At 40.8% G+C, this 26,671-nt stretch overlaps 1 protein-coding gene across 1 annotated transcript in view; it reads left to right on the top strand.

Annotated features, from left to right (window-relative positions):
* The first annotated feature begins 9,693 nt into the window (after positions 1-9,693).
* Positions 9,694-26,671, top strand: part of pvalb6 (parvalbumin 6) — a 51,850-nt gene continuing 34,872 nt past the window's right edge. Inside the window, exon 1 of the mRNA XM_023289475.3 lies at positions 9,694-9,833. The gene's annotated coding sequence lies outside the window, so the exon portion shown is untranslated. The remainder of the gene's footprint in view (positions 9,834-26,671) is intronic.

Genomic DNA, 26,671 nt, shown 5'->3' with positions numbered 1-26,671 from the left:
ACTGATAGTCCTGTGCATGGATTCTTTCCAGTTCTCTGTTAACTTCTTCTTCAGATACTTTACATTTTCCTCCATGTGACTTCAATCCCCAGCAGAGGAACCTGACCTCTGCTCTGATCAGACGTGGGTGAAAGAAGACGCTTCAAAGTTCAGATCATTCAGTGTTGACGCGGTTTTTACTAACTCTACATCTGTTAGTGTGGATTCAAACCAGAGACCAGTTATCAGATTAGATTAGATTAGATTAGAACAGAATCTCTAAGAATAAGACAACAAAAGCAACAAAAACAACAGCAACAATGCTACTGATAATGATAATGATAAAATGTCAATTCTAACTGCAAATTTTCGGCTAAAGGCTATCTGGAGTAGACAAGATCAGATTCAATAATATTATATCATATTAGTTTAGATAAAATTAGATTAGACTAGACTAAACTAGAATCTTCCAGAACAACAATACTACTGCTACTAATAATAACAGTAATACTACAATTAATGCAGCTTCAAACTCCCAGCAGATGCATGTACTTTTTTGAAATAGTTGAATTTGTTTCAACAATTTATAACGATTTGTTTGTTTCTATGTTTTCATTAACAGATAAAACACAATTATCCAAAAATCTAGATCAGATAAGATTGAATTAGGTAATATTATATTTTATTATCTTAGATAAATTTAGATTTAATTAGACTAAACTAGAATCTTTCAGAACAACAACATTACTACTACTATTAGTGCTACTACTACTAAGAATAATAACAGTAATACCACAACTATCCATCCATCCATCCATTATCTATACACCACTTAATCCTCACTAGGGTCATGGGGGGTGCTGGAGTCTATCCCAGCTGACTCAGGTGAAGGCAGGGGACACCCTAGACAGGTCACCAGTCTGTCACAGGGCTACATACAGAGACAAACAATCACTCTCACATTCACACCTACGGGCAATTTAGATTAATCAATTAACCTCAGCATATTTTTGGACTGTGGGAGGAAGCCGGAGTACCCGGAGAAAACCCACGCATGCACAGGGAGAACATGCAAACTCCATGCAGAAAGATCCCGGGAAAGCCGGGACGCGAACCAGGGATCTTCTCACTGCAAGGTGAAAGTACTAACCACTACACCACTGTGCAGCCCTAATACCACAACTAATGCAGCTTTAAACTCCCAGCAGATCTATTAACTTTTATTCATAGTTGAATTTATATCAACAAATTATGACAGTTTGTTTCTTTCTACTTTTTTCTTAACATAAAAACACAATTATCCAAAAATCTACATTACATAAGATTAGATTAAATTATTTTAAATAAAATTAGATGAGATCAGACTAAACTAGAATCTCCCAGAACAACAGTACAACTACTGCTACCATCACTACTACTACTACTACTACTACTACTACTACTACTACTACTACTACTACTGCTAGTACTAGTACTAGTAGTAGTAGTCGTAGCAAAAAAATTAATGCAGCTTTAAACTCCCAGCAGATGTAGCTACGCCAATAATTATTATTATTGTTGTTAATTGTCTTAGTTAAAACACTTTATAGTTGAATTTATAAGAACAATTTGTGACAGTTTGTTTCTTTCTACATTTCCTTAACTTATAAAAACATAATTTTCTAAAAGTCTAAATTAGATTATTTTAGATTAGAACAAACTAGAATCTCACAGAATAACAGTACAATAATAAAAACAATAATAACTTCAACAATATTAATAATAAAATTAAATTGTGAGCTCTAATTTTAAAGACCATTGCTCAGTGTTTTCCTGTCATGATGCTGACAGTAATGGTGGTTGGACTCTTTCTAGTGCAGGAAAGCATCCAGTCAGATCAGACTTTTACATTATATATATATATATTACTGTACGCTCCTCTCAGTACACAGATTAATCACACATGATGTCTGTAGACTGATAAGTAATGCAGAAAACATAACACACACAAATACATGCCTAATATATACACAAGAGACTGCATTTACTATGGATAAAATATAATAATAATTTCTTTAATAAATGAAAATGGACTTTCACTAAGTTTCCCATCAGCAGAAATTCCTCAGAGAAAAATGAGAAGCTGAACTCTGACTATGACTCAGAGGCTTTCAGATCGTCTTTCAGCGAAGCTTTAACACTCGTCTAAACAGAGAGCTATTGTCTGTGAGGATCAGTGTTTTCTCGGATGTTTCCTCCTGCAGCCCTCTGGTTCTGTTAGCAGTTCCTTCATGCTACGACTCCTCATCTCAGTCTGACGGCTTCAGCAGTTTACTGGTCTGGATCATGAACCACAGCTCAGTTTGATGCCTTTGGCTCGTGAGGAGGAGAAAGAAATCAGCAAAATCAGTGTGACACAGAAAGCCAGATGAAAAACATGACAGACACTTTAGGGCCACAGCAGTAAACATGAAGACACGATGTTTACAGGGAGGTTCTCTGCTGGTCACTTTACTGTTTGTATGCTTCAGATAAAAGCAGGCCAAGTCAACCTCAGTGTCTTGCTTTTTTCTTTCTTTCTTTTTGCAGACCAACTTCCTGCTAAGAAACATTTTAACACCTCAGTCTGCGTAAAGTTGATGATGAGTGAAGATACACAACCGATTCCTCATTTCAGCTGCTGACTCTCTGCTGCTCGACCGCAAATAAACCAGAAAGAAACTTAAACTAAAACTTATCCTCAGGCTCAGAACACTAAATGTCCTCAGTTTCTTCTTTAACCTGACAAATTATTTCTCCAGAAAACTTCTATTTTTTAACCTCATTGTGCTTGGTCCTCCAGTGTTCAACCTTTACTATCCCTTCACAGAGGAAGGCCACGTCTTGAGCCTCCAGATTCTCATCATAGTTTAGCGTGCATGACCTCATCATGTAAAAATGGTGACCCCTAAGTGGGATTTTAATCTGGGAACCAGATAAACACCAGTTTAAAGCCACGTTCAGCTGTTTCTAACATCTGTACTGTGTAGATGAACACATCGTTTTGGAGAAACAGCAGCAGCTCCACGCTCTCCTCTACTTTCTTTGATTGCTCAGATATTAGAGTTTTTGCAGAAAGTAATATGTGTTCAGTTTTGCTCTAAAATAGAAGTTACTGAGGCCGAGAACGTTTTCAAACACTCCTGTAATTCCACTCACAGACCCCAGAGGTTTATTCTTATCGTCATCTCTCACATTCACAGTTTTTATAACTTCCTCAACCAGTTTCTTTATTAGGATTTCATAGAATTGTTTTCTTTCTCTTTTAAGTAGTGCCTTTAAAAATACAAAGTCCCTTATTTTGAAGGAGATAGACAGAAAAGTAAAGCATTAATGCAATAAAAGCTGCTAACTATTTAAAAGAAAACCATATTTGTTTTACACACCATGAAACTAACTTTACTAAAACAATAATAAGCTGGAGAGGAGGAACTTTAGTACAGAGCATTTGGATTTCTTTTTGGTTCCTGAAGATGTTTCACCGTTCATCCAGAAGTCTTCTTCAGTTCTATCAGAAGCCTGTGAAACATCTTAAATAACCTAAAGCAGAAGTCCAGTTGATTTTTTAAAGAACCTCCTATAATCACTGTGATCTGGATGACGGAGGATCTTCAAACAGATTTTTACAGAACTTTTTTTTTCAAGAAATAACACCAACATTTTGCTGCGCTAGTCGTTTCTTCCGTCGTTGTTTGTTCAGTAGTCTAATGGTCAGTTAAATATATAAATATAAATGCATTAGGAGGGTTCGTTTTCCACACTTTATCATCTTTTCACTGCAAAACAAAGAAGTAATAAAGTGCTGAAGTGGAACAGTCAGTATTTAGAGCCTCACAGTGGGCTTGGTTTATGGTTTGGAAAGTTGTGGAGACTAGAATAGTTTGTTTCTCTAGAGACTTTAAGAAGAAAATACACTTCCTCTGGTTCTCAGAAGTAATGAGGAACTCACCAATCAGCCTGCTGATCTCCTCAGACCAGCTACTGGAGGTCTGAAGAAAACATGTTTAAAGCAATGGACATGAGCTTCATGTTCCTGAGGAATATGTCAAAGAGTGCTGAGGTACAACGGAAATTATTATCTATCTTTAAATTACTAAAATAAGAAAGAACGCCGTGTGAACAGTTCTAATAGTGGATCAATGTGAAGGTCATCATGTAAAAATGTCACAGAGGTCACTTCAGGTTACTGTAAGATTCTGGCTGCATTTATATTATCAGAGGTTCAGAGGGTTCAGTCTGTATCTGAGACTGAACCACAGTCAGGAATGCATCAGTAAAACCACTAAATATTAGAATAATGTCACTTTGATGTTTCCAGGCTGCTTATTTTAGCTCCAATGGTGCCACCTAGTGGTCACACATTACAACTGCTGTTCCACACTTTGAGGAGTCCTGTAAATCCTGTAATAGATTATAATGAGAAGAAAACAAAGACATGCTTCTCTACTATTCATTAGGAAAACATCCATCCATGTATTATCTATAGTAGAGTCTGTAGGGTCAATGGAGGGGCTGGAGTTTATCCCAGCTGACTTTTTTTTAAAAGTTACATTTAAAAGTTATTTGGGGGGGCATTTTAGATTTTATTACAGTGGAAAGTGTAGAGAGAAACAGGCAATGTGGGAAGAAGAGTGGGGGAAGACTCAAACCGATGTGGAAACCCAAACTGTGCAGGGAGAACATGAAAACTCCGGGACGCAAACTGAGGATCTTCTAGCTGTGAGCTGACGGTGAAAAAAAGACATTTATCCATTCATTATGTACACACCGCCTCTCTTCCCTTTTCTTTCCTGCTCTTAGGAAAACAAACAAAGAGCGTCAGTGTCTATGTTGGGGGGGAGAAGGCCAGTGCCACTGGGGGAGTCTCTCATTAAGCATATATAAGTATATTCATAAAACAACATGAGCCATTTTTTCATGTATAAAAAATAGTGTTTATCTCTGAATTGTTGTGGATCTAAAACAGAAGGTAGAATTAGACAGACGAGTACAATTCTTGCCTAAATGTAGTGATACTTTCTACTTTTAGTCTCTCACATCGCACAGTAATTTCTCACAATAAGTTACAGTAAATTCCTCAAACGTGATATTTCTGTGACTGGCTTTCTCTACTGAGGTAACAGTTTGTTCACTCTTTTAAAATCAGTCAAATCAAATTTTAAATGAAGTTTGAGAACATGAATGAAGTGCTGCTTTAAATCCTGCTGTGTGTATCTTCAACCAAACATGATAGTATGGAGGTGGCTGTTTTTAGTGGAAATTCCATCATTCTGTCTGATTTTATAGAGATAAATTCACACTTTTGGTCATTTTGGATGCCTTCATAAGTTAGATGAATCAAGCTGAGCGGCATCTTGATTAGAAAATTTCATTAAATTAGAACAATAGGATTAGAATCTGAACAATTTGTGAAAAATAACCCAAACTGCCCACTGTATTTCTACCCGTTATGATCCAATGAGCAGATGTAGCCTGTTGTTTCACTGCCGTCATTCTGCTGCTGTAAAATGAAATACTCTTTGAGTCTAATGAGAATGTAATGTAAATTAATGTGATCAATGGTGAGTGTGTGAGAGGGAGGAGAGGCTAGAGCAGGAAAAAGGGAAGAGAGTCAATTACTGGACTCTTTATTAATAGAGATGTCCAATAAGAATACATTAAGGTAATTATTTAGTAGTGGGGTTTTAATCTGAGCAGAGTGCTGCTCATCTAGCTCTCTTTGTCCTGTCTCATGCCTTTCTTTTTCCACACACTGTTGATTTATTGCCGTCACAGCTGAACTGCATTTCATTATTGCCTGTTTATGTCACTAGAGAACAATAAAACTGAAAGCAGGACTCAAAATCACATTGAAATCCAGATTAGTGTTTGTGTTGACGCATGCAGCCATTGGAATGACGTGCACTCCTAAAACTGGATGGTGCAGTCAGTGAAATTCTCCTCCAAATGCTAAAAAAAATATCCAAGATGTCCAGATGAAGATGTTTTCCAGATTTTCTCCTGCTTTATTTCCAGCAGCGGTGCTTCTTCAGGCCCAGTCTTTCCTTGGATGTTGAATCTGCAGCTCTGGACTCGGCAGAAACGCAGCAGCTTGTGAGGCGAAATCCTTCAAATCTGGAACTGTGCCTGCGTCTCCTGCTGGCTTTTACTGTCAGTGTGTTTTACGATCACCAAATCGATGCATCGCAGACTCACAATGGAAGCTGGAATGAATGAACCCCTGGTGCAGCGTGTTAGTGAACGGAAAACAACGCACAGAAAGGTGAACCTGGAGGTGTTTTTCATTTCTTGAAGCTGTGTTGGGTTGATTCTTGCAGGCTTTTATGAAAATGGCCTGTCACTATCAGTAATGTATTTAAATAGCTGAGGAAAGCTGTTTTTAGGCTCCGCTTTGGCCGGCATCCACTCTGCTGGAGTGTCCTTGAGCAGATGAATTCTCACCTTGACAAAAAGGAATCCCTGCCAGCTGAGAGTCCTGCAGCTGACCCAGACCTCCGACACTCAACACAAAAGAGAAAATGTACCACGTGTGTCATGAATGGCCTTTTATGATCCTCACATCCTATGAAGATGAACAAGACCTGACCTGTAATCTAAAATCCTCTTTTCACACCATGTCCGGGAGGTATTCTAGCATGCTGCATGTACATTCAGCTAGTGATTCATCTGGATATAAAAAGGTAAAATAAAGCCACACATGGACAAAGAAAATGTTTTAAAGTGCACAATTCCACAACTCACACATAAGATTCTTATTTTTTTATTCACCATAATGGAATCATGGATGGGTTCAGAATGTCAAGCTGACAGCGTCTATTGAAGCAACTGCAGGAAGTCAATTAAAAGTCTGCAAAGATAAGCAAGATGACCTCAAAGAGATGGATGGAAACATGCAAAGACAGCCGCAAAGATGCAAAATGGCACCTAAAACAGCCACAAAGACACACAAAACTACAAAGAGATGCTAAATGATCACTAGAAACATGCAAAACTGCTGCAAAAATAACAAAGACATACAAAATGGCTGCAAAAACTGCACAAAAAGCATCTAAAGACATCTCTAAACCAATCACAAAAAATGCAAAAAGAAGGTAAAGAGAAGCAAAACATCTGTGAAGAGACAAAATGACCACAAAGGTAAACAAGCGAGGAGATGCAAAAGATTACAAAGAAATATAAACTGATAACAAAGAGACATAAAACAATCATGCAGATGTGCAAAATGCAGCTTCTTGTAGTTTCTGTTTTATCCAGATTGTGCTTTGTGTTTTGAATCAGCCTGAATTAAATTTCATCTTTTGCTCATTTTCCACAGGATGTTATTGTCTCCATTTTGGGTCCTTCACTCACTGTTTGCATGACAAAAAGATGACAAAAGGGATGCAAAACTACAAAGAGAAAAAAATGACCACAAAGACACAAAAGAACTAAACAAAGAATAGAAATATAATATGGCTCTGACCTTGTCCACACTAAAACTATATTTTTTTGACATGTATATAATCCCCTTCTGCTTTAAAATACAAATTCTGTTCACAAAAGTAACGTTCTGCAACATATCTCCATGGACACAGCAATGACTGCAAATGCTGTTACAAGCATGCAGAGCTGGTCTACATCAACGATACGTCACATAGTACAACATCTGGCATTTTGTTGATTCTGTGGACTTTAAACTGCAACTGCAGATACAGAAGATGGCGAAGTGCAGCAGTTTGTGCTATGCAACCATAAAGCAACCACTATATATATATATATACATAGTGCTTAATAAATCCAGATTCCTTTTTCTTGGCCACGTAGTCTCTGCACAGCTCTAAAGTCTCATTGTCTTCTTCAGGTTCAGTCCAGAAGGGATTCCATGATGCACCAAGATGTTGTGGTAGGCCTTTTTGTTCATGATATCATCCATTTTAACTAATTTGTCCATGCTGTTTCCACAAATGGAACCAGACACCATAATAGAACCTCCACCGTGTGGGTTCAATGCATCTAGCATCAAAACGTTCTCCAGTTTTTCTACGGACAGAAACACGACAATGCTGACTGAAGAGTTCAAACTTGGACTCGTCCATCCAGAGTACCTTCTTCCAGTCATCTACAGTCCAGTGTTTGGGCTCCCTGGTTAATTTTAGATGTTTGCAGGCCTCAGTCATGGCTTCTTAGCAGCTATTCTGTACCTTCAGGTGTCTGCTTATGGTCATTTGAAGTCATTCTAACACATTTACATTAAACACTGTATATACAGTGTGTATATATGTATAATTTGTCATTGTTGCTGTTGTTTCAGGTCCATGGTCATTACACATCTCAATACTGGACATGTATAAATTAAATTATCTGTTTTTTCTTTCCACATGGATTCACACAAACTGTAGTTTTTAAAAAATCATTACTACACATCATTGGCATGTGGTTGAGAGGAAAATTGTCGAGGAAAATGTTATATTTTGCAAAATACTCTTAGTTTGGACATGAGAAATGACCAGAAAGAGAAGAGCCGTGGGGATAAACAGAAATATGACTGTAAAGAGAGACGAGATGACTGAAAATAAAAACACAACATTAATGACAAGATACTAAAAAACAACTACAAACACTCAGAAATGGGCAGTAAATCTTCAGCTGTGTGTTTTGGTCTGGTGGTCTCCCTTCTGGCTCTCTTTGTTTCACAATCCGTTAATGTGTTTTTACTCTGTTTGCGTTGCGTGACGCTGTCGTCTATGTGACCATTGACAGGCGACCTGTTCCACTCCTTAAACTCTCTGAAAGGAACATGACAGATGAGCGCATTTTCACAATATCATCATGCTCCATTCGCCCTTCTTCTTTCTTTCTTCTCTCTCCACCTCTATTCTGTCACCAGCCCTTTATCTCTGTAGTGCTTTTAGCCAGAGGCTTCTAGTGGCACCAAACATCTCCCCTCTTCTTCTCCTTCCTCTCTACTTCTTTCTTTTTTCCTCCCAGTCTTCTGTCCGCTGGCTCTGGTAAGTTATTGCTCCAAAGTTAATTGCAGTATCCGTCCTGCAACACACCAACAGCAGATTGGATTACAGTGTGATTTAATGGACGGAAGGACATTTTCTGCACTCTGGAACTGATTGTCTCCAGCGACTGCCAGCATGTGACGGCTGGACATGAGTTCTACTTAAAGGTTACACTTGTAAAGGAGTAAAAGTGTTCAGAAATCTTTCACATCTGTCCTTCCGACTAACCAGATTACGGCCTCAACATGCCTGTTTCTGGGCTTTCTGTCTCGCTTTTTAACACTCTGGCATCCTCTTCTAACCGTCTTTTAGATCATTTGTGGTATTTTATTTCTAATCTGCCTTTTCTCCCCCTTCTTTCTCCCCATTTTACTCTCTCTTTCGCCTCCCTCTTCCCTTCCTTCCACCAACTTTCCTCTCCTTCCATTCCCTGCAATCCCTCCTCCTCCTCTCCAAACATCACAATCCCCCTCCTATCCCATTCCAGCACTCTCTCTCTCTCTCTCCCTCTCTCTCTCTTTCTCCCCTTCATCTCACCTCCAGCTAGCCGGAGAAGCCTCCTCCTCCTCCTCCTCCTCCTCCTCCTCCTCCTCCTCCTCCTCCTCCTCCTCCTCCTCCTCCTCTCTCGTCCACTTTCTCTCTCTCTCTCTCTCTCTCTCTCTCTCTCCTCCTTTATACCTCTCTCTCTCTCTCTGCTGTCTCTTATCTCTCTTTCACTCTCTTTCTGTCTCTTTCTCTCTGTCTGTCCTTCACTTCTCTTCAGCCACCAGAAGCTTTCCAGCTCGCCGCTCTCTTCCTTCACCCGCTGAGGATTCAGAACCGGTCTGGACGAAGACCCCGCCACAGGAGGTGAGTGATTCTGAGTTTCTAGTTCTGTCTCCGTCTCACCTGCATTGCCAGCTGTTAGCCACAGATGGGACAGTCAGAAGACGTATGAAAGATGCTGTGGACGATGCCAGCTGTTCTGCAGTGAATGGGAAAGTGACATGACAGGATAGTCAAACTGCAGCAGATGATGATGATGGTGGTGATGATGATGGGGATATTGTGTCAGCAGGAAAGTGGAAGAAATACATGGAAAAAGATTATTCCAATGCAGCAGTGACAGTCAGCTGCAGCATGGAAAGGACAGAAAGAGTCAGAGAGAGTTTAAGCAAAGGGCAGAGAACATGGAAATGATGCTGAGAGAAAAAAGAAAGCAGAACATCAGGAAAAGATAAAAAGAAAAGAGAATGGGATGCTGTTATCTGTCCGCTGTAGCAGCTGCATCCCTACAAACGCAGCGCCGCCTGCCTCCTCCTCTCCTGTACAAAATCCCATTCACAAACAGGACCTGGACACAGGCGATGCTGATTGGTTCCCTGAGCGCTGCGTGTCTGCTGTGTGTGTGTGTGTGTATGTGTGTGTTTGTGTCTGCTGTGTGTGTGTGCTGTGTGTGTGTGTGCTGTGTGTGTGTCTGCTGTGTGTGTGTACTGTGTGTGTGCTGTGTGTGTCTGCTGTGTGTGTGTGCTGTGTGTGTGTGTGTGTGCGCTGTGTGTGTGTGTGTGTGTGCTGTGTGTGTGCTGTGTGTGCTGTGTGTGTGCTGTGTGTGTGCTGTGTGTGCTGTGTGTGTGTGCTGTGTGTGTGTGCTGTGTGTGTGTGCTGTGTGTGTGCTGTGTGTGTGCTGTGTGTGTGTCTGCTGTGTGTGTGTGCTGTGTGTGTCTGCTGTGTGTGTCTGCTGTGTGTGTGTGTGTGTGCTGTGTGTGTGCTGTGTGTGGTGTGTGTGTGTGCTGTGTGTGTGTGCTGTGTGTGTCTGCTGTGTGTGTTCGTGTGAGGAAGATGTGGAGCTAGAGAAGAGCTGGAGACTCTTGGCGTTCCCGTGCATTCAATGCTTTGCAGTGAATGAAGCTGCAGGCTGTGCTCTTGAACATGAACATGATCTGTAACATCCCAGAATACTCGCCGGCGCTGCAGAGATGGTGACACTGCATTATCATTTAGTGAAAGCGCTCTGGCACCGTGACAAACAGATGTGGTCTCAGACCGACCGGTGATTTTGCAGCAGAACCTAAAACTCTTTCTCTGTCATTGCGTCATCCACGGTCCCTCTCCCATCACCTCTGCCAACCCTCAGAGATTAACAGCTGTCCAAACAGCGACGCTCTCCTGCCTCCCGCTGCCGGCCAATTAGAAAGGGACGTTTGTTTGGTGTGGATCAGTTCAGCTTGGAGTGCAGAGAGGGGATGAAGAAGGGAAAAGAAACAGTTAAATAAAAGAAAGGGATGTGGAGGATTAAGAGATTTTCAGGTGAATTCTCAAAGTAGAGAGAACAAGATCAGGGTGGAATTTTATGAGAACTGTGGGAATAATTGGTTGGCATGAAAGAACTGCAGTAGAAATCTACAGTTGTTGAGATGTTTCAGTAAAACCACATGATTTTACTGCTAAAGAGAAAACTTTGACCTCACTAAGACAAAAATAAAAAGTCTCAAAGTCATTAGAATGAATCCTCCTGGGACTCAGAATATCTGAAGGACATTTTATGAGACTGTTTACAGTGGTTGACAATCCATACACAATCACCAACCTAGTGAGCTGCTTCTTAAAAATATCTAAAGATGCAGGTTAATTGTTAGTAGAAATGTGGAGAACATGAACATTACGTCAAGATATGTCAGTTTGTGAGTAAAAGTTGGATTTAAGAGAAATGATCAACCAAATAGATCAAACTGTACAAAAGTGTCCTAAGATGTAAAATCATAAAGGTCATCAAAAGTCAGAGAAAAACAAAAGAAAAAAAAAACAGAGTATCGTCTCTGAATGAACTAATTTGGTTCAATGTCTTATACATAACGACAGACTCTTGAAATGTATTGTGAGATCAATTGAAAGGAAATAAAAGGCTGCTAAAATGAAGCTAATGTGTTTTCTCATGTGTGTCCACTCACTTGATTTAGTGTTTTTTTGTTCTGAATATTTAACCTTTAACTTTCTCAAGATCAGCAGCTGGCATAAATGATTAAATCTACTAGACTCTCCTTACCAGATAAAAATAACACCAACAAGGATAACTAGCTGTCAAAGTTCAGATCTGATTAAAAAAATTGCTATGAAATATGTGTATTGGTCATTAGATGCACAAAGCTGACTTATCACACTGCTCTGTTAAGGTAATTCTCAGTTTTCTCTGTAAACTGGAGAAAGTAGAACACTTTACATCCTCAGAAACTGTTCTGTTTGACAGTCAAACTTCCACATTTAGAAGTTTTGGTATTTATATATAACAGGGTGTCATCTGCATAGACAGGGAACAATGTTGGGACAAGAATAGGTCCCAGAAACATCCCGTGAGGTAGACCATAATTAAGTTCTGCAGAATGGGAAATGAAGCTACTGAGTTCCACAGATAAACGCATTTCATAGATATTTAAACCCTCCAAAGTTTTCATTTCTTAAACAAACATGACACTTTTAGGAACACAAGCCTTTCCCCTCCTGCCTGCCCATAAACTTTATCACCACTTCCCTATTAGATATAAAAGTCAGTGTGATGCATGGCGGTATATCTGCTCCTGATTTCAGGGGAATTCAGTGATTTAACGAGCTCAGAGCTCCATGGAGTGTGAAATACCCAGGTGTGAAATAATGCTCCAGTGGGAGGAGACCTCAGTGTGTGTGTGTGTGTGTGTGTGTGTGTGTGTGTGTCTGTGTCCGTGTGCGTGTGTGTGTGTGTGTGTGTGTGTGTGTGTGTGAGTCAAGGTTGGAGTGTGTATCAGAGTGTGTGAGAAGGACATAAAGTGAAACAGGGAGAGTGTGTGTGGAGGGTGTGTTTAGGGAACCGTGGAGGAACTATGGCCAACATTTCATACCTGTGTCGGTGGGATCAGGACAGGAGTGCTGGAAAATACTGGGGTTTAATGAGTGTGTGTGTGTTTGTGTATAATCAGGATGCATGGTTGTTCCTGGTAAATGCCAGCAGTAATAAGTGGTGCTAAACGCTGGTTGGAGGAGGCTCTAGTGGCCTGTCGTTGGTGCATCTGTTCCCTCTTTTCATTCAGTCCTCCACACTAGAACAGCATTCATGTTTGAGTGGTTGAGTTGATTTGGTTCCAGAGCAGAGAACCAACATCACTGTCAGAACACCTAGTCAACTGAAAGGATATTTTTATGTGAGTATTTTTAAGAAAGTGATAAATCTCCAACTTAGAAAAGCTGAGACTTATTCATGCAAAAAGGTGTCTAGAGGTAAAACATACAAACAAAGGAGTTTTTCATACATTTAATATTATCATTACTGGGCCACCTATATGTCTGCTGCTTTACAAAATAATTAAGAAAAATCTGGCTACACTTTTTGCAGTCTTTTAAAATGTAACTCCATAAGTAACAATTCATCCTGAGGAGAACATTCAAAACCAAATCTTTCAACCTTTAGTGACACCAGAGAGTGAGCAGGGGAGAAGGGTTCATCCTCTGGGTACCACGACATTGATCTGTAATGTCTGATGGCAATCCAAGGTGGTGGACAGTCCAGACTGAATGACTCTATCATCCAGTACCTACAAATACACACTGAAGCTAAAAACACACGTTTAATCTCACTACACACAGAAACTGATTCACTGTTCTTGCCTTCATTGTGTACGTCTCAATACAGACATGGTATGAAACCACACAGTGAAACACTGATGTTAGAGTAATGATTCTGTGCAGGCGTTTATATGTGCATAAGGCAGGTTGTGTATATCGTTGTGTATCGCTGGCGTGGGCGCTATCCTTTGTCCTACTTTGCCAGTTGCCCTCTGGTTGTCTGTTTTCCCTCCTCTGCTCTGGTTGTTATGGAACCAGGTGGAGGTTCTGAATTTTTTATTTTTATTTTATTTTTTTTAACCTTTATTTTTACCAGAAAGTCCCTTGAGATTACAGATCTCTTTGTGAGTGATCAGGACAGAAACCTGCTGCTGGAGGACCAGATGGAGAAGATAGAAGAGAAGTTTATTCTGTGGGATTGTGATTGAACATTGGGGAAGGGTCACTCAGTTGTAGGGAGCATGGTGCTAATGGGCAAACATCCATGGAGAAATGTTCTCTTAAACTTGGCTTTCCATCTTTTGAAATCTTTAGCCCTATTTATTTATTTTCCTCCTCTTTTTGGCTTTCCTCTTTTCCCTGTTTAACTCTTACTACACTCCCCTCCTCGTCCTTCATGTTCTTCCACATCTTGCCTGCTGATATATAACATTCGTATGAGTTGTGACTGCTGAGCATATGTTCTCCTCATCTCTACCATTTCTCCGGCACTTGAGAGGTTGCATGGATTATTAAAATACCATTCCCAGCGACGAAGCGGAGGTCACTCAGAGAGAATTTGTATTTGCGCTGATTTCATTAAAAAGCGCAATTAAACCCCTGTTCAGGGCCCTTATTAAACGGCATTAATTAAAACACAGATTTTGATAACGTGAACGAAGAAGAGGGCATCACGTTTCTGCTGAGGCCAGGAAAAGAATCGGGGGTTTTAGCAATCAGAAGCAGTCGGTGTCAGATCTTAATTGGATTCATCTTGTATGCAACAAGCACTCAAACAGCTCACACACAACCAGCACTGACTCTTCTAATGTAAAGGTGCACACATGCATGACACACTGATGTTCTGATGACATGGACGTCCCCTATCCCCAGCCTCCAGTCCTCCTAGTGCAGCTCAGACACATTCCCTGCTATCATAACGGACCCGACAGAAGATGCTGATATGCAGACAGACTCTCCAGACTCGCTGAGGCTTCTCTGCCAAGGTCAAGGACAGATGTTGTGTGTGGTGGCTGGCATCTGGAGAGAGCTCGACGGTCCCGCTGATACTCAGGATAAACGTGCCTGACGCCGGCCGTTTGTAGCTTATTATTATGGTGTGTCCCAGATGCTTTGTGTGTGTTCATACGTGAGTGTTTGTGTGGAACGGTGCTGGAAACGAGACACCTGCTAATAAAGAATTATGAGCGTGACGTGAACGGCTCCTATTGAAGCGTCAGATGCTGCGGTTTGGCTAATATTTGAATAAGTGATGGGATTGCAGCGGTGCATGGTGTTCTGCCAGATAGGACTCTGGGAGGTCATGTGAAGGTGTCCAACACCAGCTGAATGACTGAAAAGGTCTCAGGTGTTATACTGCTGTGCAATGTCTAAATTACAGAACCTGCATGGCTTTAAATACCTTTACTTCCTCCTCTTTGTTGTAGCACTGCTCCTCTCTGTCTCATGCAGTGTAACATCACTAAACCCCCCTGAACTCATATCTGTGCCAGGAAGCATTTTCTGACGTTTGTCCAAACTGTTCCGAATCACTTCCTCCTCCCAAGAGGACCAGAGGTTACCCAAGCAATTTAAAGGGCTGGGTGTGTTTGTAAGGACAGAGAGTGACATAAGTTTGAGTATTTTTAGCGAGGACAAAAAGTTAACGCTAACTTTAGACCGTCACAGAGGTCAGTCCAGAGCAACAGGAGTCAACCCATTTCCAATTAGAAAACCCATGACCCCTTAAATGAGATCATTAACAAACCCATGGTCAGCTGGGAGACACAGCCAGCAGGAATGGATTGAGAGGTTTCTTATTATTTTATCTTTTTTTTCTCACAAAAGGAGAATTAATAGGATGATGGTGTGACCTATTTTGTCAAAGTCACTTAAAGCCTCCATCTTATGGGAGCAAAGTCTTGGTATATATAGATTTACAGCGTTTCTAAAGCAGTGGAAGGTGTCAGACTAAAGGTTAGACATTTATTCAGTCAATAAATGTGCAGTAATTATAGCACTAATACTGTTGATGATTAATTTAAAGTTTCAGTTGGTTTGACAACATTAGAGCTGGATTAAAATCAAAATACATCTGTAGAATTCCTGGATCACAACATGACTGTTAATACATAACCAGTAGTTACCTTTAACACACATCAACCTATCATCACAACTAGTTCAACATTTACCTTTCACCCAGGTGTCAACAGAAATATTACCAAAGATATCAACACTTTATCATTAGATATTCTGCTCATCTGCAGCATGAAAACACCTCCTTTCAAAAAGATGAGGAGGTCTCCTGAAGACAGCTGGTGGTTTGATGGGAATTAAAAAGATACAATCTCACTAGTTAGCAAAATGATAAGGGTTTGATGATATTCTAGCAGGAAGATGCTTCCACTGGGCCACACACCCTACAAACCAATAACTAATCAACCACTGCATAAAGGAATAGTTCTATATTTGGGGAAATACAACTTAATTTGTGTTTGTTTGTGTCTGTCTAATGCAGCCACACCTTTAGAAACACAAAAAAGATTTTTCCACAAATATTATTTAATTTTTGAGATTGTGTACAATTTGAAAAGTGTCCAAAAACTTCTTTCCACCCTTGTATATGAAGCAGTTTGCTTTCTATCACTTTCCACCAACATTCATTACATACATTACTACACTAAGGTGCAAGTTATTCATTGTTGCCGAAATGAAATGAAAAATAGTAATCTTAACTGTTTTCTTCGTCCTTTCTGTGTTCTGTTGGTAAAATGGGGAAAAAATAATCTTCTGATGTCATTCTACTGCTGAAATCAAACAGTTAAAACCTTCAAGGACCTAAATTCTTCATATGTTTGTTCCTGTTTCACATTTAATGTTTCTAAAGAAGGATTATTCAAAGTAAGTGAAAAGTTCTCAGCTCCCAGTGCAGCAGGAGAGGACGAGTGAGAGGAGGAAAGCTGCCATAAAGGAGCTCTATCTGCAAAGAGCATATCTGGAAATACCTCAGTATGCTCTAATGTGGAGCAAAGAACTGTCAGTTGGAAATATTATCAGCCCATGACGTGAATGACAAGGCTGGAGCAGTGTCCTTGCAAAACAGCATTCACTGGGAACAATATGGGAACAATATCCATGAGTCCCCGTTGAATGTCACATCTCAGGCCATGTCCTGCCCCTCAGGAACACAGCAGGGATGGTGGGGAAGTTTTCCTTCCATTTATCTCACCCTATTCTTCCTCTGCTCCTCCTTCACCTGACCTTCATCTCCAATTCCCCGACTCTACATTTCCTTTAATCCACCACCCTTATCCCATCATCCCTCCTCTCCTCCCTTCTGCCATCTTTTCATTATTGTCTTGGTTGTTTTCAAACTCAGTCTAAACAGAGTGAGGTTTAAAATGTGATGCTTGTTTTCATCCATTTGGACCAAAGCCTGGTTGACACTAGAAACTGATCTCGGGCTTGAATCTGACCTGAACATAAAACCATTATTTACCATCAGAATGTTCTGTCTTCTGTCCTCTGTCCCCTTCACTGAGACAGAACTGGACATGTCTGAACACTAGACTAGATTCACTGGAAGCACAAAACAAAGTCAATGAATGCAAAAGTCTGAGGCAGTTTTTAGCATTAGCATCGCACTCCCACAGCAGCATCTCTCAGGATGGATGGTTTAAACAAATGGATGCAGCAGAACCAGACATACCATCTCCTTTATTCCTCTTCCTAGTTTAAACCTGGCAGCAGCATTACAGTGGAACCCAACCACAGGCCATTCAGACCATTCAGGTGTGTAGAAGAAAAACTCCATGACTGTGTTCTTGTAGATTTTCTAATTTGTAGTCTCTCTCAGAAACAGTAAAGGGCTTCATAGACCTTTTAGTTATAAATATGCTGTGGAGCTGAAGTCTGTACATAGACTCTATTAGTGCACTTCCCCTCTTATAAAAGGCCTTTTTTTTCTTCTGTTATTTTTTCTTGTCTACAGTAGTTTTCATTTATAGTGGCAGAGTTTACCGGAGCCAAGCAGGATTCAATTTAATGTCTTGAGTATTTAATTGAAACTTGTATATTTCTGAGTTTCTTTTAAAGGACTGCATGAGCCAAGATGCAGAACATTATGTCCTTAAAGCAATAAATATATATTTCTATATATCATAAGGCTTTAAAGGTGCTGTTTATGGCATTCAGACAACAACAAAGACTCTCTCAAAAGAACTGATGGGACTTAGACCAGAATGTCACGGATGGTACCAAACACCTCCAGGAAGTCACACCTCATCAACAAATCACTGTATGGTCCACATCCACGCTGGTCAACCATCATTAGGCAACGTAGACCAGCCCTGGATGGACATGTGGAGAGAAGCAGCTGGTCGTTGATACTGTCAGAAGGACTGGAAGGTTCTAGAAGAAGACTCTGGTCTGGAAGTGAGAGAACTTTTGACAGAGAGATCTGGAGGAAGAACTTTATTCATGTCACTGATTCTGTTGGATGTAACTGACTGACTGAAAGACACCATTACTTCCTCACTGATGTCTCTGCATAGAGAATAGTTGTTTGCTGCAATATCAGTGTTCACAATCTCCTCCATAAAACCTTTAATGCAGCAATGTTTTCAGTCTATGCTCCGCAGGACAAACAGAACAGCAACAAATGTAATTTTCACTGACAGTGTTTATACCCTATCGCACGCCCTCATGAGACCCATTCACTTCAGTGTCATATTCAATCTGGCAACAGCAGCCCGAGGCCTGTTAACATCAGGAAGAGGCATTAGCTGTAAGAAAGACGAGGCATTGATGAGACCATTTTCACTTTCAAACTGCACTGGTATGGAGCAAAAAATCTAGCTGCTGACTTTTGTCAAATGGGCTTGAGGGTGGATGTACGTGAGCTTTTCATGGTTGTAGTGTTCACATAGCAGCATCTCTGTTCGCCCCTACAGCTAGAACTCAGTTAAACTGCTTCTGTCTTTGGCTGCTTTATGAATGACTGCACACTCCTATCCTTGATGTGAACATGCATATTCTGTCCTCTGGCCCCCACCTCCCACACAGTTTCCATCCTGCTCACTTTCTTTGTAGGAGGCTGGCGCCGGCTAACAGGCCTGAGGTGAGTCCTAAGCACTAGACTGTGGACCCAAAGTCCCAACAAACATGACAAGGCTGTGTTAGCCCTGATACCGGCGTGTGCATCCTCATGTATGAGCGATGGAGGGCTGGTACTCAGGTTTTTCTGCTGCTGGTCAATGAAGCCTCTCGTTTCTTTCTTCCTTGCCACGCTGCAGAAGCTGCTGTGAGTGATGGGGGGTTGTCAGCTGCAGGCCAGGACCACTGCCAGGGTTTAGGGATACAGGGCAACATACTGGCACGAACCGCCATCCGTGTGCACGCTCGTCTGTGCGTACGAGCATTGCTCACTCATGCAAATGCAGATTGGAGTCCATCCCCACACTGTGCCACCAGCGCTCTAAAACATGTATTGATGAGCGCCTGAGCTGCCATGTGTGGACGGGCATCCCACTTACCCTCCCAGCGCGCTAACCGCATCATTATCCGAGTGTGAGGATACTCTGAGTCTATATTTAGACAATCCTGCAAAGCCACCAGCAAACTCCAGTGCACTGCAGGCAAGTCATGTGTCAATATCCCAACCACTTGTGTAATGAAGCTCAAAATTAGATAGATGAATCTCTAATTTCAAGGAGCTGTGGAAGTGAAAGTCATTCTGATGATATAGAGTGGATAATGGTCAGGTGAAGTGCCTTCTCTCATATTTGTGTGTTTAGCGTCACTGCCTCAAGGTCAAATTCTCTCCTAAAGATGAAACCAGTCTGTGGACTGTGTGTGAAATGCCCCTGGACGCTCGCCTTTATGTCCAATGAATCTAAGCAGTCTTCAAAGTGTGACATTAACAGCCCCTTCCCTCCTCGCTGCCCCCCACCCTCCTCTCCTCCTTCCACTTGCATCGCAGGCATGGTCCAGAATACAAATTGTGTTTTCCTTTCTTTATTTGGGTTGCCTGTAATGCTGTGGGACAGAAGAGAATGGGAGATGGGAGGGAATGTGTCCCACCAAGAGGAAACAGGGAGATAACAATAGGCTGGTAAAGCTGCTCAACACAGAACCATGAGCGGACTAAGAGAGATAGCGGGACGGGTGGGGAGAAAACGTCGAAATATATGGAAGACGCATAAACAAGAATGACGAGGAGAGGGAATGCAAAGACAAAAGGTAAAATGCAGATAAGAGGGGTGTAGTTGAGAGGTTTTCCCTAAAGATGAGCAGCTGGATAGACGTCAAGGATGTTCATTGTAGAACTCAGTCAGTACTGAAAGTGGCTGGAAGCTACAGAGAGCTGCAGAGGAGGCGTTGATTCTCAGAGGGATTGACGGCATCAGGGACCCGTTCTCATCACAGTGTTCAGATATTGATTAACGGAGCTTTGATCATCTCCTTGTGAGATGATACTACAGGCTGGATAGTGCTGCTTGGCATGAGAAACAATTTAAAACCAGAAAAAAGGATGGTGAAGAGGAAGTTTTTATTCCTAAACTCAACCCAGCTGGGAAAGAATATCGTGATTATTTTGTATGGCTCTGGATGGAACTTCCAGAACTACACTATTCTACATCTTGACTGTGTTTTTATTGGCTCTACACGGCTTGTACTGATATGTGAACCAAACTTCATGTATGCTTCCATGACCTTGAGCACACAGAACTTAGCTGGAACGATGGATTTAACCCTCGTATTGTCCTCTGGGTCAAAATTGACCCGTTTTAAAGTTTGAAAGTGTGGAAAAAATATATTTTCACAGTGAAACTTCTGATGTCCACATTTTCAAATTTTTTGGGAAATCTTTGAACATATTTTGGTGGAAAAAAGAAATGTTAAAATGTTTCTTAAGAACATGCACAAAAAAATCTACCAAATCCAGCGAATTTCGCTTGATTTGGTAGGTTTTTATGTGAATTTCTTAAAGAAAATATTAGAAGTTTTACTGATAGATATGGAATCACTAGATATTTTTAGAATTTTATTGGAAGATTTTTACTCATTTTTTGAAAATATTTACAAGAATTTTCTTGGCAAAATTTGGGGGATTTAAAAAAAAATAAAACTGTTAAGGGAAACTTTTAAGGAATTATTGGAATTTTCTTCCTGAAGGTTTTGCAAATTTTCAGAAATTTGGGGAATTTTTTTGCTGAATTTTTGGATCTTTTTCAGACAAGGAAACAATATTTTTTGCTGCCCGTAAATGAAGACAACAGGATGGTTAAGTGCTGTGTGTAGGCCTCAGCCCGGCTTTAACTTCTCCAGACCACTGAGGAATCAGTAAGACTCTATTTATCTGCATGAACAAGCATCTGCCTGAAGAGCCTCTGAGCAGGACGCTGAGAGCGGACTGTCCTGTTCCTCAGTGCTGAGATCTGTGATGCAGCGACTGATGAACTCAGCTCTTAGTAAAGCGAGGTCGTCTAGTGCCAGACAGTTAGCAGTGAGTCAGATCTCCACCAACCTTCATTAAATAGATCACAACATTGTCACATGACAACACTAGAGCTTCAGCGGGCCGATATGTGGTCACGTGACCGAGCTTTCAGCTTGACAGTCTGGCAGATGAGTCAGATAAACACAGCGGCTCGGCTGTAAACTTTCTCTTTTATTTCAAAAACATTTCAGCGAAAAGTATTTCTAAAAGCATTTGAGGTGAGAAATAATCTGAGCAGCAGCTGAATCTATCCTCGTCTTAGTTCACCGACGGCTAGTTTAGACGTTTGACCAAAGTTTTATGATGCATTCTGGGTAAACACACCGGATCGCGGCTCCAAACGCCCTGCAACCGGACCAGCATGCAACATATGGTGCGTATGGAGCCGGTGTGTTTACCCAGAGTGGGTCGCAGCTTATTTGCATAAAGTAGACTGGACTTCTACTTTATGCAAATTCGATGCAGCGTGTGGAGATTCCACGCATCGTGAAACTGTCCTCAAACATCTAAACTGACTGTCGGTGACCTAAAACGAGGACAGATTCAGCTGCTGCACGTTTATTTCTCACCTCAAATGCTTTTAGAAATACTTTTCGCTGAAGTGTTTTCGAAATAAAATAGAAAGTTTACAGCCGAGCCGCTGTGTTTATCCGACTCATCTGCCAGACCGTCAAGCTGAAAGCTTGGTCACGTGACCACGTAGTGACCCGCTAGTGACCGCCCAGCATGCGTGTGATTTTCAGATGTAGCGCGTTTACATTTGGGAAAATTGCATGTAGTGGACATGCTCTTTACTCTCAGTCACTGATTGGCAACCAAATACATATAAACCACTATTCACCTTGGTACTTACATACAGAACCCTCCCTAAAATTGATCCATCCTCTGACGTTCCTATAAAATGTGTCCCTGAAAATGCTCTGAGTTGACTTACCTTCACAGACCCATACTGTGTCGGTAAGTCCACCGTACTACTGGAAACACCAATAAAACACGCCACTGCAGCAAACTTCAAAGGACTAAGAGGGAAATTTTTTCAACAACTGGTAACACAAGCTTCTGCAATGTTCCAGGAAACAGCAGAGGAATGAGGGGATCGTCACCATAAAGGCCAGAGATGTTCTATTTGTCTGACTGCAAAATGCCAACGCTTCATCTTTAGTGTATGTCTGACTGCGTAGCGCCCCGAGGAGGTTTCAAGTCAGGATGAGTAGAAAAGGAGACACGTCTCCAGTGACTCGCTCTGACCCCGTTTATTCAGGGCTACGACTATATTCGTGTGGCGTCGCCCTGAGAGCCACACCAGCCACCCAACACACAAACTCCGAGACTCGATCGACGCCTGTCTCATTTAATTTAATGTTTTTCCTTAAAAACCAAACTGGACTGAGCCAAGGAAAAAACAGGCCTGACATCACAGTGCTGTGAGCCGGCCAGGCATGACGACGACTGCAGTATTCACACGCACGCACGCACGCACGCACGCACGCACGCACGCACGCACGCACGCACGCACGCACGCACACTGTAACCTTGAACCCAGAAAATTTGCAAAAACCTTTACGAACAAAATTCCAATAATTCCTTAAAAGTTTCCCTTAAAAGTTTTATTTAAAAAAAAAAAAATCCCCCAAATTTGGCAAGAAAAATCTTGTAATTATTTTTTTAAAAATGAGTAAAAATCTTCCAAAAAAATCCTAAAAATATCTAAAGTGATTCCATATATAATATTTTCTTTAAAAACATTCACATAAAAATCAACCGAAATCCAGTGAAATTCGCATTTTTTAGAGTGTAGAGTTGGATAATATGTATGTTTCGTGAGTGATTTCAGAAGATCTGATCCTAAACTTTAACACTGATTAAACTCTTGTCTGTTTTGTGCACGTGTCTGTTTCTATTCATGTTGACTCCACTCGTGTGTGTGTGTGTGTGTGTGTGTGTGTGTGCGTGTGTGCGTGCACTACCTGCTCTGTTAGCAGGCGTAGAGGCCTGATTCTGTGGATGGATGGGTTTTAACTCTGTGTGAGTTCAGGCAGCATCCTGGCCTTCGGGCTCTCGGTCTTGCAGAGCTGAAAAATAAAACAAGTGAACAAGGCAGTAAAAAGGATGAAGCATTGCAGTAAAAAGACAGAGGAGGGCAGATCACTCTGACTGATGGTAACACCGATCACAGAGAACACTAGAAACTAAAGATTTCTCTGTCAGACCCGAGGTCACCTGAGTGCCGGATGTGGTGAAGAAGCAACAGTGAAAGAGTGAACTACAGTCATATCCTTTACTGCAATCATATCATCTTATCATCATTGTATTCAGCTATCTGACGGAGATCTTTATTAAAAAAACTCATGTTTCATGTTTCATTAAATTTAAATTAGAGTGCAATTTGTTAACCTTCCTGTTGTCCTCATTTACAGGCAGCAAAAAATGTTTTTTCCTTGTCTGAAAAAAATCCAAAAATTCAGCAATTGAGTTGACAAGTCTTAAAATGTTGAATCTAATCGCTATAATGTCACATTGAGTTTGCAGTAAATTGTGAATGTAGCAGACAGATGAAAAATGCTGATAAATAGAAATGAAACAAGCATTTTAGTTGTTTTAGGTCACGTCTATGAATATTCATTAATTCAGTCCCAACCAACATTTAGTTGAACTGAAAAACTTTACTTATTGTGTCAAATATTGCTAAATTGCAAAAATGTGATTAATTCATTCATTACAAAAGCCTCTAATTAATTAGTTAATGTTTTTATTCGCGTCCCACCACCAGTTAACACACATACACACACAGCAGTGAGCTGTTCCACGTTTAACACTGAAGTTCAACCCATTTCTGGAGGTAGAATGTCAGTAGCAGTTATAGAGCCACGGGTGTCTTTTCTGAAGTGTCTCATTTTCTGTGCTAATGTCTGTTTCTAGAGTTATTCCCTAAAAAAGACGGGTCTCCACTATGTCTGCAGCTCTGATACAGTCAACCCTGAGTCCATTATCTACTCCTGCAGCAGAAGAGGCCATTTCAATGTCATTCAACCAGTGTAAAAAATGAAAAGAAAGAGAAATCCAGTGCAGGTTTTACTACTGAATCATCGAGGACACCGTAAACACAAAGAGAGACTTCCTGTAAAGGCTGAAGCTCCTCTTATCAGAGGTTGGACTGCATAAATGAGACATGTAATTTATCACGCCAACATTCCTCTCCTTCCTTCCTCTGCATTTCAAAAGCTTCTGTCTCCTTCGCCTGATTTAAATTATTAACAATGGTGCCATTTAGCGATAAACACAGAAACTATGAATCTGTCCCTCAAGTTTGCCTCGCACAAACATCAATGCAAAAAGTAATTAATTCAGAAGTTCTAATGTCTGACTGATTCCAGCATGAAAGATTACTTCCCATTCAGAAAGCTCCATCCAGATCCAGTGTCCTCTGTCTCCCCCCAACAAGTTATAATAGCCATTTTTACACCTCATTGCGCCTGGAGGAAAAATTATGAAAGCGCAGTATTGATGTTGTTGTCTTTTTAATCAGCTAGATGAATTAATTCATTTGGAATTAGAAGAAAAGAGGGAGAGGAGGAGAGAGTGATGGCTTGGCTGAGGACCCAGAGGATGGAGAGATGCACATTTATCACACAAAGCTTGAAAAGGATTCTACCAAACTTGTTTGTGTGGACACTCATGCCCATTATTGTGTATTTGTTTCTCTATGTGTGTATTAAATACAAATGGAAGTCCATTGTTTGTTTTTTAGCCACAGAGCGATAACGCTGACTGACTAAACATGATGGATAGTTTTTCCTGGAAAGACAGAAAAGACAAAAGAGGAAATTCTGGGCATGAAATGTGGTGATAATGGGGCCGCTGGCTGCTGAGGGTTTGTCTGTGAGCCTCATCCTGGAACACCTGGAGTTTAAGAGCTGGCCTGCTGTGGCCAAATGATCCAGACAGAGGGCTGATGGGGATGGAGGAAGAGATTAAAAAAAAAGGGAGGAATCAAGGGTTTAGAGGTGAGAGAATACGACCCTATGGATGTGCATGGCAGAGACAAAATGAAAGTGTAAAATTAATGAAGGGAGAGCAGAGAGATGGACAGAAGACTGAGGGGAGGACGGCCAAATGAGAGGCAGGAGATGGATGAGAGTGTTAATTTGTTTTGCAGGGATTCATTGTTTCTGCAGCTTCCAGAGGATGGAGAGGAGCCACACAGACAAATGAGGGGAATGGAATTAAAAAACAGAAGTGTGGAAACAAAGCAAAATCCCAGAATGGAGACGAGGATGAGGTCAAAGTGTAATTGAAATAAGACAAACACTAAAACAGGTGGGACGGCTTCGTTGGATCGCTGTTTAGTGTTGAACGTTTTCCCTCCGCTGCCTGGTCTGGCTCCACTCCCACTGGATGATATCATGGAGCTTCTCTAACATTACTGTGGAATTAAATGGATAAAAGTTAAATTTAAAGACACCCGTCCCTGCTTCTCCTTCGTCCCCTCTTACAAACCCTCCCCAAAAAACACATCTTTCAAATTGCGTCGCTGGCAGAGACCGACTGCAGCTCCTCTAGCAGGAGGACATGAAGAGTCCTTGAGTCTCTCTTTGTGTCCACTCTCTCTTTTAACTGGACAGGAATGGGACACACAAGAGGATTTTTATGATGTTATCCTGAATCTCTCTTAGCTTGAGATCTGAACATTAGCATAAATAACCCTGTCCAGTTGCTGTATCAAGTCCCCTCTGCCACTCGAAGTTGAAACTTTCAGTCCCTTTGTCTATAATCATATGACAAATACACATCAGTGCTCTCAGTATGAATGACCAGATTTAAGAAGAAGAAAGTCAGATAATCTGTATGTAACCATGAAGTTTTCTTAAAGACCTCCTCCAATGAAAACTAAGGTTGTGCTAACATTCCCATATGGTGTTTTCAATAAGCTAGAAGAAAAATAGAATAGATTAGGTCTTTTATTATCATTCTTACAAAAACAATAAAAATCAGTTTAACACTGTATTAGCAGCATTAAAAAATAAGATAGATAGATAGATAGATAGATAGATAGATAGATAGATAGATAGATAGATAGATAGATAGATAGATAGATAGATAGATAGATAGATAGATAGATAGATAGATAGATAGATAGATAGATAGATAGATAGATACTTTATTAATCCTGAGAGAATTTCAGTAACTATACAAACTATATAAAGCCATATTAAACACAGACTAAAAGTATGCACAACCAAATTATATGATAAAGAGCATATATGGACCAGAATGTAAGCAGATATAACAGTTAGAGACCTGCTCTACACATGATTATTACACATAATATGAAAACCCAACCATAACTATTGCACTTCAACATGAATATTGTGGGGAGGGAGAATACATTTGACAGCTTGTGGATAAAACTAAAAATATG

The sequence above is a fragment of the Amphiprion ocellaris genome, chromosome 19 (assembly GCF_022539595.1).
Source record: "Amphiprion ocellaris isolate individual 3 ecotype Okinawa chromosome 19, ASM2253959v1, whole genome shotgun sequence".
In the NCBI taxonomy this organism is placed as follows: domain Eukaryota; kingdom Metazoa; phylum Chordata; class Actinopteri; family Pomacentridae; genus Amphiprion; species Amphiprion ocellaris.
The sequence above is the reverse complement of the archived record's forward strand: the minus strand, read 5'-3'. Positions and strand labels throughout refer to the sequence as shown.